This window comes from Salmo trutta, chromosome 4 (assembly GCF_901001165.1).
Source record: "Salmo trutta chromosome 4, fSalTru1.1, whole genome shotgun sequence".
In the NCBI taxonomy this organism is placed as follows: Eukaryota; Metazoa; Chordata; class Actinopteri; order Salmoniformes; family Salmonidae; genus Salmo; species Salmo trutta.
The window spans coordinates 10,610,091-10,620,523 of NC_042960.1; the positions used below are offsets into that span (position 1 = coordinate 10,610,091).

The window sequence follows — 10,433 nt, forward strand, 5'->3', positions numbered from 1 at the left end:
TCATCTTCGTCCACACTGCTGTCCCCCAGGGGTGTGTAGTCGCCCCTTGTCAGCATATGACAGGTCTCCTGTGGGTCATTAGTGGACATTACCTGGGCTGACATGTAACACACACACACACACACACTTAAATATCTCACTGTGCCGCCAGGCCACCTCCCCGGGGACTGTGTGTGTCACCCTGAGTGATAGAGTTTTCTGCTGCCTCGCTTGTCATATTGGCATTGCTGGATCACATAGTTTTGGATATTTCTTAAGGCAGATTTTCTATTTGTATAAATGGTCGTTAGCGCTCAAGGTCATAAACGGATTGAGTTTTGAATGATTCGCTGTTGGTAACTCCTTCAATTACTGATTCACATACTTTATAAGATGGGCCTAACTGGAGACGTACTTTTACTTGATCACATACGTCATAGACAATATTCCAAGTTCAAATTTTCTGTTTCTTTTCAAACTTCTTTAGAAACCTTGCTTGGGCGGTCAGGAGAGAGGAGATTTGCTGAATACACTTCCAGGAATAGAGACAGACAGGGAAGAGAATCGGAAACATATTTGTGGGAACAGCGTGCAGAGTTTTGTTGGAAGAGGCACTGTGTATCATTGTTACCTTACATGAGACGAGATTAAAGTAATGGACTGAGGCAAGATGAGGAGCTGGATGAGTTACACTAGGATTGTAGTTCCATACAGTATATTCTCTCTCTCGCTCTCTCTCGCTCTCTCTCGCTCTCTTTCGCTCTCTCTCTCTCTTTCGCTCTCCCTCGCTCTTTTTCTCTCTCTCTCTCACTCTCTTTCGCTCTCTCTCTCTTTCTCTCTTTCTCTCTCTCTCTCTCACTCTCTTTCACTCTCTCTCGCTCTCTCTCTTTTGCTCTCTCTCTCGCTTTCTCTCTCTCTCTCTTTCGCTCTCTCTTTCGCTCTCTTTCGCTCTCTCTCTTTCGCTCTCTTTCGCTCTCTTTCTCTCTCTCTCTTTCGCTCTCTCTCTTTCTCTTGTGCGCCAACTCTGTCTTTTTCTCACTCTTTCCTTTCTCCTCCTCTCTCCCCACCAACATCTGACAGCAAACACAAAGCGTGTTATTTACATGTTCTTTACAAACAAACACTTACTTGCTTTACATGTGCATCTCACTATGAAACTGAACTGTATTCGACAAGCACTTGATTGACTTGAAGCAGCTGTTGTTCAGTTTTTTTACTAATCCAGCATGCTTTCCCAATCCCCAACAGACCATACTGGGATTCCTCTGTCTGTAGTGTGTCTGTTGTCAGTGTAGTGTTGTCAGTGTTGCGAAGTGTTAGTGCTTCACATAGGATCCGAGGAGACCCATATCAGTTCCTGCCATTGAGGTGAATCAAGTCCACACATGGTGATCAAGGTTCGCCAAGGTAACGTGCAGACACACGCACGTACACACACGTAGGCGTGCACGCACGCAGAGGTGTCATGCCCCTTGGGAGCACAAGGACACGTACCCCCTCAGATTTGTCCTGGTTTTGCGTTTTTTTATGTTCAATTAATGACAAAATTTCATTTATATGTTTTATCGTAATTATATATAAAAAGATTTGTCCGCTGTATTTTGCGGACGGGTCACACTGACTGGACCAGTCATTCTCCCTAGTAAGTGGTTCCTTCCAAGGTGCACCGCGGATTAAGAGAGAGAGAGTGTGGTGACACACACAGCGTTTGATTTGACTTTAGCAGTGACGGGCAGGACTCGCAGGAGGTATGTTTATACATTAATTTGATCAAGCTATGTAGCCTATTGGTTCCTTCTTGATGAATAAATACATCTGAAATGCGTTGTTGTTTCTCTGTAATACTACTAGCCACCTAGCAATTTTATGATGTTGGCTTCAGCTACAGATTGGTTCCCAATAACCCAAACTCATAACTAGCTACCAAGAAGCCATTTCAGGCTATCAATCTAGTTCGATTAGCTAGCTTGTTAAATATCTTAGCTGGCATGTCTGCTTGCAAGGTTTTTAGACTTTAGAAAAGCAAGCAGTTACTAAATGTACTGAATAAGACTTACATTCATTTCAATATTTTACCCAGATTTTAGCAGAGACCCAGAAAAACAGGGTTTAAATGTAGTCTGGCACCTTATGATAATATTACTTGTAAGTCGCTCTGGATAAGAGCGTCTGCTAAATGACGTAAATGTAAATGTAAATGATGATATTTGTGTATTAATTATAATTCCGTGATACGTGCCTGTATTGATGACGTGTGTTATGATCCCATGTACTGTGTTGTAATTTGGATGTAATATCCTAGGCATGTTAGTGCAGGATATTGAGATGTGGGATTTACAACAGTCAGAATGACACCCTCATTAAAATGACAATTGAACAGGTAAAGAGGTATGCTTCGATAACCTACGAAGGAATGTACATATTTTTGACATACTGTACAGTGCCTTCAGAAAGTATTCACACCCTTTGACTTCTTCCTCATTTTGTTATGTTACAGCCGAAATTTAAAATGGATTCAATTTAGATGTTGTGTCACTGGACTACTTACAATACCCCATAATGTCAAAATGGAATTATGATTTAGAAATCTTTACAAATTAATAGAAAATGAAAAGCTGAAATGTCTAGAGTCAATAAATATTCAACCCCTTTTGTTATGACAAGCCTAAATAAGTTCAAGAGTAAAAATGTTCTTAACAAGTCACATATTATGTTGCATGGACTCACTCTGTGTGCAATAATAGTGAGGTAGTCATTTTTGAATGACTACCTCATCTCTGTACCCCACAAATACAATTATCTATAAGGTCCCTCAGTCGAGCAAATACAGATTTTCCAATGCCTCGCAAGGAACGGCACTTATTGGTATATGGGATTTTTTTTTAAAGTAGATATTGAATATCCCTTTGAGCATGGTGAAGTTATTAATTATCATTTGAATGGTGTATCAATACACCCAGTCAGTACAAAGATACAGGCGTTCTTCCTAACTCAGATGCCGGAGAGGAAGGAAACCGCTCAGGGATTTCACCATGAGGTCAATGGTGACTTTTTAAAACAGTTGCAGAGTTTGATGGCTGAGATAGGAGACAGCTGAGTATGGATCAACAACATTGTAGTTATCCACAATAATAACTTAAATGACAGAGTGAAAAAAAGGAAGCCTGTACGGAATAAAGTATTCCAAAACATGCATCCTGTTTGCAATAAGGCACTAAAGTTAAACTGCAAAGAATTTGGCAAAGAAATGTACCTTGTCCTGAATACAAAGTGTTATGTTTGGGGCAAATCCAACACAACACATCACTGAGTACCGCTCTTCATATTTTCAAGCCTAGTGGTGGCTGCGTTTTTTAGGATTTTTTAGTATAAAAAGAAATGGAATCGAAATTAGCACAGACAAAATCCTAGAGGAAAACCTGGTTCAGTGTGCTTTCCAACAATTCCCCTTTTAGCGGGACAATAACCTAAAACACAAGGCCAAATATACCCTGGAGATGCTTACCACGACGACATTGAACGTTCCTAGTTACAGTTGTGACTTAATTCGGCTTGAAAATCTATGGCAATACTTGAAAATGGCTGTCTAGCAATGATCAACAACCAACTTCAACGAATAATGTGCAAATATTGTACAATCCAGGTGTGCAAAGCTCTTAGAGACTTACTCAGAAAGACTCACAGCTTTAATAGCTGCCAAATGTGATTCTAACATTTATTGACTAAGGGGTGTGAACTTACTTATGTAAATGAGATATTTCTGTATTTCATTTTCAAAAAAAATTCCCCCCAAATAAGTGCAATCCATTTTGAGTTGAAGTTGTAACACAACAAAATGTGGAATAAGTCAAGGGGTATGAATACTTTCTGAAGGCACTGTAGAATTAGGCATAATAATTAAGCTGTTGCAGGTACCCCCCACCCCCCCTCCATCCACACATACTTCGTGCCCCCTCCAAAATGACGGGTGCATGACGACCCCCCTGCAGACAGGTATTGTTTGCTGAACATAATGCATACTGTTGTTAGCCCGTGGGCCGTTTGGATCCATCCCACTCTGTCCAGAATGACTCAAAGACATCTTTCTCTCTCTGTCTGTCTATCTCGCTCTCTCTTTCGCTCTCTCTCTCTCTCTCTCTTTCTTTGTTTCTCTCTCTTCGCTATCTCTTCACCTCTCTCTCTCTCTCTGTCCTTGGCACTGTACATACTGGGCTTTACTCTCTCCCCCCTCCACCCATCCCTCTAACTGGTTCTGCCTGTGTATGTGCCAGTCAGTAGGTGTTGGGTAATGACCAGTGAGTTGGGTGTTTGGATAGCTGGGTGGCAGGGCTGTGTGCCTGCTAGCCTCCCCTCTCATCCCAGGCCCGGTGGAGCGTGGTGCTGCCAGCTGGCTGGTAAGGCCCGGCCCAGGGAACATATTGCACCACGGGCGGTCCTTAAGTTGACACACACATTCTGGACATTAATCACAGCCTCTGAGCTTGTGTGTGTGTGTGTGTGTGTGTGTGTATGTGTGTGTGTGTGTGTGTGTGTGTGTGTGTGTGTGTGTGTGTGTGTGTGTGTGTGTGTGTGTGTGTGTGTGTGCGTTTGCGTTTGAGTTTGCGTGCGCAGGATTTCAGGGAATTTCAGGGCCAAGAAGTGAGTGCCAGTCACTTCAAAAGGCAAGGGAGGGACTGCTGTTTTGGGAAACAGGGAGGAGGGAAGGCGGAAGATGGGGCAGCAGGATACTTCTACTGTGTGAAATTTGAAACAGACATTATTAATTGTGACAGCATTGAACCAAACCCAACAGTCTTTGTCCGTAAAAAAAAGTGCATCTTTTTTGTACATTTGTAATCGCTTCCAACTTGATTTCACATCTCAGACTTCTGAGGACTAAGTAGTCGCATTCATTCATCATATTGAGTGATGACGTTGACAGACAGCGAGCCAACTACATAAGTTAATATTTATCTAATGCATTCTCAGAATATTGGGTCTTTTGTAATGTCGAGTTAGAGGCAATCAGTAGCTCGTTTCTTTCTACCTCATAGGAGGGAGGGAGGGATAGAGGAATAGCCGTTGTGTGTACATGGATAATATGATTGATTTTTATCCTCGGTGCCGATTTCCCCTCAGGACTTTAGAGAGAGAGAAAGAGACAGAGAGAGAAGAGTTTTTCTTTTTTCTTTGCTTTGCTGGAAGCTTCCCGAATGATAAGTGATGCTATTAGGATAAAAAAAAGGCAATCTCTACAACCGCTTGAAGAGGAGGGGTTCAGGGTCGGACGAACATTAACGTGCCATCCGCTGGGCCATCCGTCAGTTTTATGGCCCTTATTTGTTAGTTACTGGGACCGTCGGAAAAAAAGCCCTAAAAAGCAACCATATCTCATTCAGTGCTTCCACCCCCACCCGCGCAATCGCCTCAACCCCTTCCGACCCGGTGCCCTACCGTACAAGCCCCGACGCCCACCAAATCATTTCTCCCGCCTTGGTTGGTTTTCTTAAGCAAATAAGCCTCCGATAAATGTTTTTTTTTGGGGGGTGGACAAAGACAAACTATAAGGAAGCATTATGGTAAAACGCTGTACAGATGAAAGTCCAGAGAGGATATTGATGTGTCACATACAGTATAGACGGTCAAAGCAGTTCATCTTCTGTGTCATAAAAGTCTCAATCTCAATTGTACTAATAATGAGATATAGTGACACAACTTTTAGGATTTTGACATCTGAGAGGGATATACTGTATAATAATCTCCACGCTCCCCAAAAATGTGGATTTGATGCCTTCAAGCAACAATCATTATTCCGTCTGAGGAAGAAGCAATACGTTTGTTCCCAGAAATGATATTTTCATGATAATTCTGCCACCCTTCCCTTATTGTGGATGTTCTGCTTGGTGAACACACAACGCATCATAAACAAACAGGGAAGAAACCTCCGAACTGCACAACACATACAACACACGCAACACGCACACAACGACGACTCTAAAATGAACCCATCCGATACACGCAATGAAACATGACTGTGAGTGTGCACGGCTTATCTTACCGCATTTGTGCAGGAGCCCCTAATCTAAGATTTATTGCCCATTAGTGAACTCACAAAGTCATTACAGTTCATTCTGCTCCGAGCCTGACGTTTTATTAGGACAAATCTCCCCGTCGAGGACGGCACTAACGTCCCTGCGCTGCGAGCGGCGTGAGCCCTCCTTGGTCACGTGACAAATCCTGCCCGCTGCGGATGTGCTGTAGTTATCCCTTCCACGCTAAAAGCCTGCCAGTGGAGGGAGAGAGAGAGAGAGAGAGAGAGAGAGAGAGAGAGAGAGAGAGAGAGAGAGAGCCTTCCACTCAGAAAGAGGAGGAGTGCTTCTAAATGAAACAGTCCATTATCATTTCTCCCCTGGAAAAAGAGAACACTCTGCAATCTCTCCCATCTCCTATGCCATAGACTCATTTAGGCTAGATTTAAATCGCCCTGCTGCACAGTACACAGCTCTAGAGCTCTCAGCCGGCCCTTAGAACATTAATTCAATTCGTTTTCCAACATGGACGGTCACTGTGGTTGGCGAGGCAGTGTGAAGAACATATCTAAAAATATGATTCTGAAGTAGTTTCTACGTAAACTGTCAATGTCTTAACTGCTATCAGTGGTGTATAAATATATCCAAATTACTATAGCTCTACTGCCCACGTTTTAGTATACTGAATCACTGTTGTAGTGAAATTTAAAAAAAATGTGCACAGCAGTTATTGTGTAACTACATGTTAATATAACGTTGCTAGTACAGTTATTGTTAATACAAGGTTGCTAGTACAGTTATTGTTAATACAAGGTTGCTAGTACAGTTATTGTTAATACAAGGTTGCTAGTACAGTTATTGTTAATACAAGGTTGCTAGTACAGTTATTGTTAATACAAGGTTGCTGGTATAGTTATTGTTAATACAAGGTTGCTAGTACAGTTATTGTTAATACAAGGTTGCTAGTACAGTTACTAGTACAGTTATTGTTAATAAAAGGTTGCTAGTACAGTTACTAGTACAGTTATTGTTAATACAAGGTTGCTAGTACAGTTACTAGTACAGTTATTGTTAATACAAAGTTGCTAGTACAGTTATTGTTAATACAAGGTTGCTGGTATAGTTATTGTTAATACAAGGTTGCTAGTACAGTTATTGTTAATACAAGGTTGCTGGTATAGTTATTGTTAATACAAGGTTGCTAGTACAGTTATTGTTAATACAAGGTTGCTGGTATAGTTATTGTTAATACAAGGTTGCTAGTACAGTTATTGTTAATACAAGGTTGCTAGTACAGTTACTAGTACAGTTATTGTTAATACAAGGTTGCTAGTACAGTTATTGTTAATACAAGGTTGCTAGTACAGTTACTAGTACAGTTATTGTTAATACAAGGTTGCTAGTACAGTTACTAGTACAGTTATTGTTAATACAAGGTTGCTGGTAGAGTTATTGTTAATACAAGGTTGCTGGTATAGTTATTGTTAATACAAGGTTGCTGGTATAGTTATCGCTAAAACAAGGTTGCTAGTACAGTTATTGTTAATACAAGGTTGCTGGTACAGTTATTGTTAATACAAGGTTGCTAGTACAGTTATTGTTAATACAAGGTTGCTAGTACAGTTATTGTTAATACAAGGTTGCTAGTACAGTTATTGTTAATACAAGGTTGCTAGTACAGTTACTAGTACAGTTATTGTTAATACAAGGTTGCTAGTACAGTTACTAGTACAGTTATTGTTAATACAAGGTTGCTAGTACAGTTACTAGTACAGTTATTGTTAATACAAGGTTGCTGGTATAGTTATTGTTAATACAAGGTTGCTAGTACAGTTACTAGTACAGTTATTGTTAATACAAGGTTGCTAGTACAGTTACTAGTACAGTTATTGTTAATACAAGGTTGCTGGTATAGTTATCGCTAAAACAAGGTTGCTAGTACAGTTATTGTTAATATAAGGTTGCTGGTGTAGTTATTGTTAATACAAGGTTGCTGGTACAGTTATTGTTAATACAAGGTTGCTGGTATAGTTATTGTTAATACAAGGTTGCTGGTATAGTTATCGCTAAAACAAGGTTGCTAGTACAGTTATTGTTAATACAAGGTTGCTGGTACAGTTATTGCTAAAACAAGGTTGCTAGTACAGTTATTGTTAATACAAGGTTGCTGGTATAGTTATTGTTAATACAAGGTTGCTGGTATAGTTATCGCTAAAACAAGGTTGCTAGTATAGTTATTGTTAATATAAGGTTGCTGCTACAGTTATTGTTAATACAAGGTTGCTGGTACAGTTATTGTTAATACAAGGTTGCTGGTACAGTTATTGTTAATACAAGGTTGCTGGTATAGTTATCGCTAAAACAAGGTTGCTAGTACAGTTATTGTTAATACAAGGTTGCTGGTATAGTTATCGCTAAAACAAGGTTGCTAGTACAGTTATTGTTAATACAAGGTTGCTGGTAGAGTTATTGTTAAGACAAGGTTGCTAGTACAGTCATTGTTAATACAAGGTTGCTGGTATAGTTATCGCTAAAACAAGGTTGCTAGTACAGTTATTGTTAATACAAGGTTGCTAGTACAGTTATTGTTAATACAAGGTTGCTGGTACAGTTATTGTTAATACAAGGTTGCTAGTACAGTTATTGTTAATACAAGGTTGCTAGTACAGTTACTAGTACAGTTATTGTTAATACAAGGTTGCTAGTACAGTTATTGTTAATACAAGGTTGCTAGTACAGTTATTGTTAATACAAGGTTGCTGGTATAGTTATCGCTAAAACAAGGTTGCTAGTACAGTTATTGTTAATACAAGGTTGCTGGTATAGTTATTGTTAATACAAGGTTGCTAGTACAGTTATTGTTAACACAAGGTTGCTAGTAGATTTATTGTTAATACAAGGATGCTGGTATAGTTATCGCTAAAACAAGGTTGCTAGTACAGTTATTGTTAATACAAGGTTGCTGGTATAGTTATCGCTAAAACAAGGTTGCTAATACAGTTATTGTTAATACAAGGTTTCTAGTATATTTATTGCTAATAAAAGGTTGCTGGTATAGTTATTGTTATTACAAGGTTGCTAGTACAGTTTTTACTATGTAGTACACATAGGTATAAGTACACATAGTGCAAAAAATAAAGTCCACGAGAAACCCAATCTCTCCCTTCTCTTTTTATTCAAGCATTCTTTGTGAAGGACAATCTGTGAGGACATCAGTAGAGTGCCTGAAAGGCATTGCATTGTAGAATGAAGATGTTATGTATCAAGCATCCTTTTGTGGGTCTGATTGAGCGTGGCAGCTCCGGGGGTCTTGGACGGGATGGATTACCACCTCACGCACACACACATGCACACGCCCGCGCACACACACACACACACACACACGCACGCACGCACGCACACACATACACACACACACACACACGGATTACTACCTCCGTCTCCTTGCTTTGTCCTGCCCAGGGCTCCCAGACAACATCTCCCATACCCCGAGTCTCTCTGCTAAATTGATGGGCCACTTCTCTCGCTAGCACCTGTTCTGTTACTGCATGTACATTCTTAGTCCGGCTGTTGTAGATAAAGCATGGATAAAGATGTCTGATATTCATGACAGAACCAGCAGGAGGCTGTGTACATATGCACTCCTTGCAAATTGGGATAGGTTTAAGAGGGTGAGTGGTGTGAGAATGGGTTTTGTTCTCGTGTGTGCATGCGCGTGCATGCGTGCACGTATCTGTGTGTTTCGGTGCTCAGACATTTTCGTTTTTAAACATACAGATATCCTGATTGTAAGATGCCATGCTGAAAGATGCCAGAGTGAATTGACAGTGGGAATGGATGGGGAGTGATTTATAAATGGGCCAAGTGTGGATCAATTTCATCATTTTTCAGGGCGGCCTTCCTCTTTGAAGTGTGTTCTCTGCGTGTAAACCCTTAACACCATAATCTTCTGAAGCCGTCGGCTGGTTCAGATCCAGATTTGTTCTCCATTTATTGAAGAGCTAAAACAAACCAACGACCTCAAACAACCTTAAATGATCTCCGACTTATGACATACAGAAAGACGTAAAAGCAAAAAAAAAATGACATATTTTCTCAGGCGTTGAATTTCTGAAACTATTTTTTCAGAGTAACCCCCCAAACATAAGCTCCACCTGAAGGTGAAATAGACATCCACAGCAGTCAACCAGTAATACTGATACGCTGTCTAGGCATCCCTCCCTATACTCTTAGAAGTGTCTCCTTCAGTTCCTGCAGACATTTTATGTTATGTAACCATCACTTCTGTGGATCACCTTCATTCTTTAAGCCATGGGGGAAGACTCAGGGTTCCACATTAGACGCAACCCCCAATCGCTCCAGTCATCTCCACCTGGTAATTGAGATTGAGAGCGAGAGAGAGGGAGACAGAGAGAGAGAGAGAGATGGAAGAGTTGTAGTTTATTT

The 10,433-nt window shown here is 40.6% G+C and overlaps 1 long non-coding RNA gene across 1 annotated transcript; it reads left to right on the forward strand.

The window, feature by feature from the left end:
- The first annotated feature begins 6,648 nt into the window (after positions 1-6,648).
- On the forward strand, positions 6,649-7,804 carry LOC115191504 (uncharacterized). Its single transcript, XR_003877706.1, has 3 exons — positions 6,649-6,945; positions 7,098-7,271; positions 7,453-7,804. It is a non-coding gene; the product is annotated as an uncharacterized LOC115191504 (long non-coding RNA).
- The last annotated feature ends 2,629 nt before the right edge of the window (positions 7,805-10,433 follow it).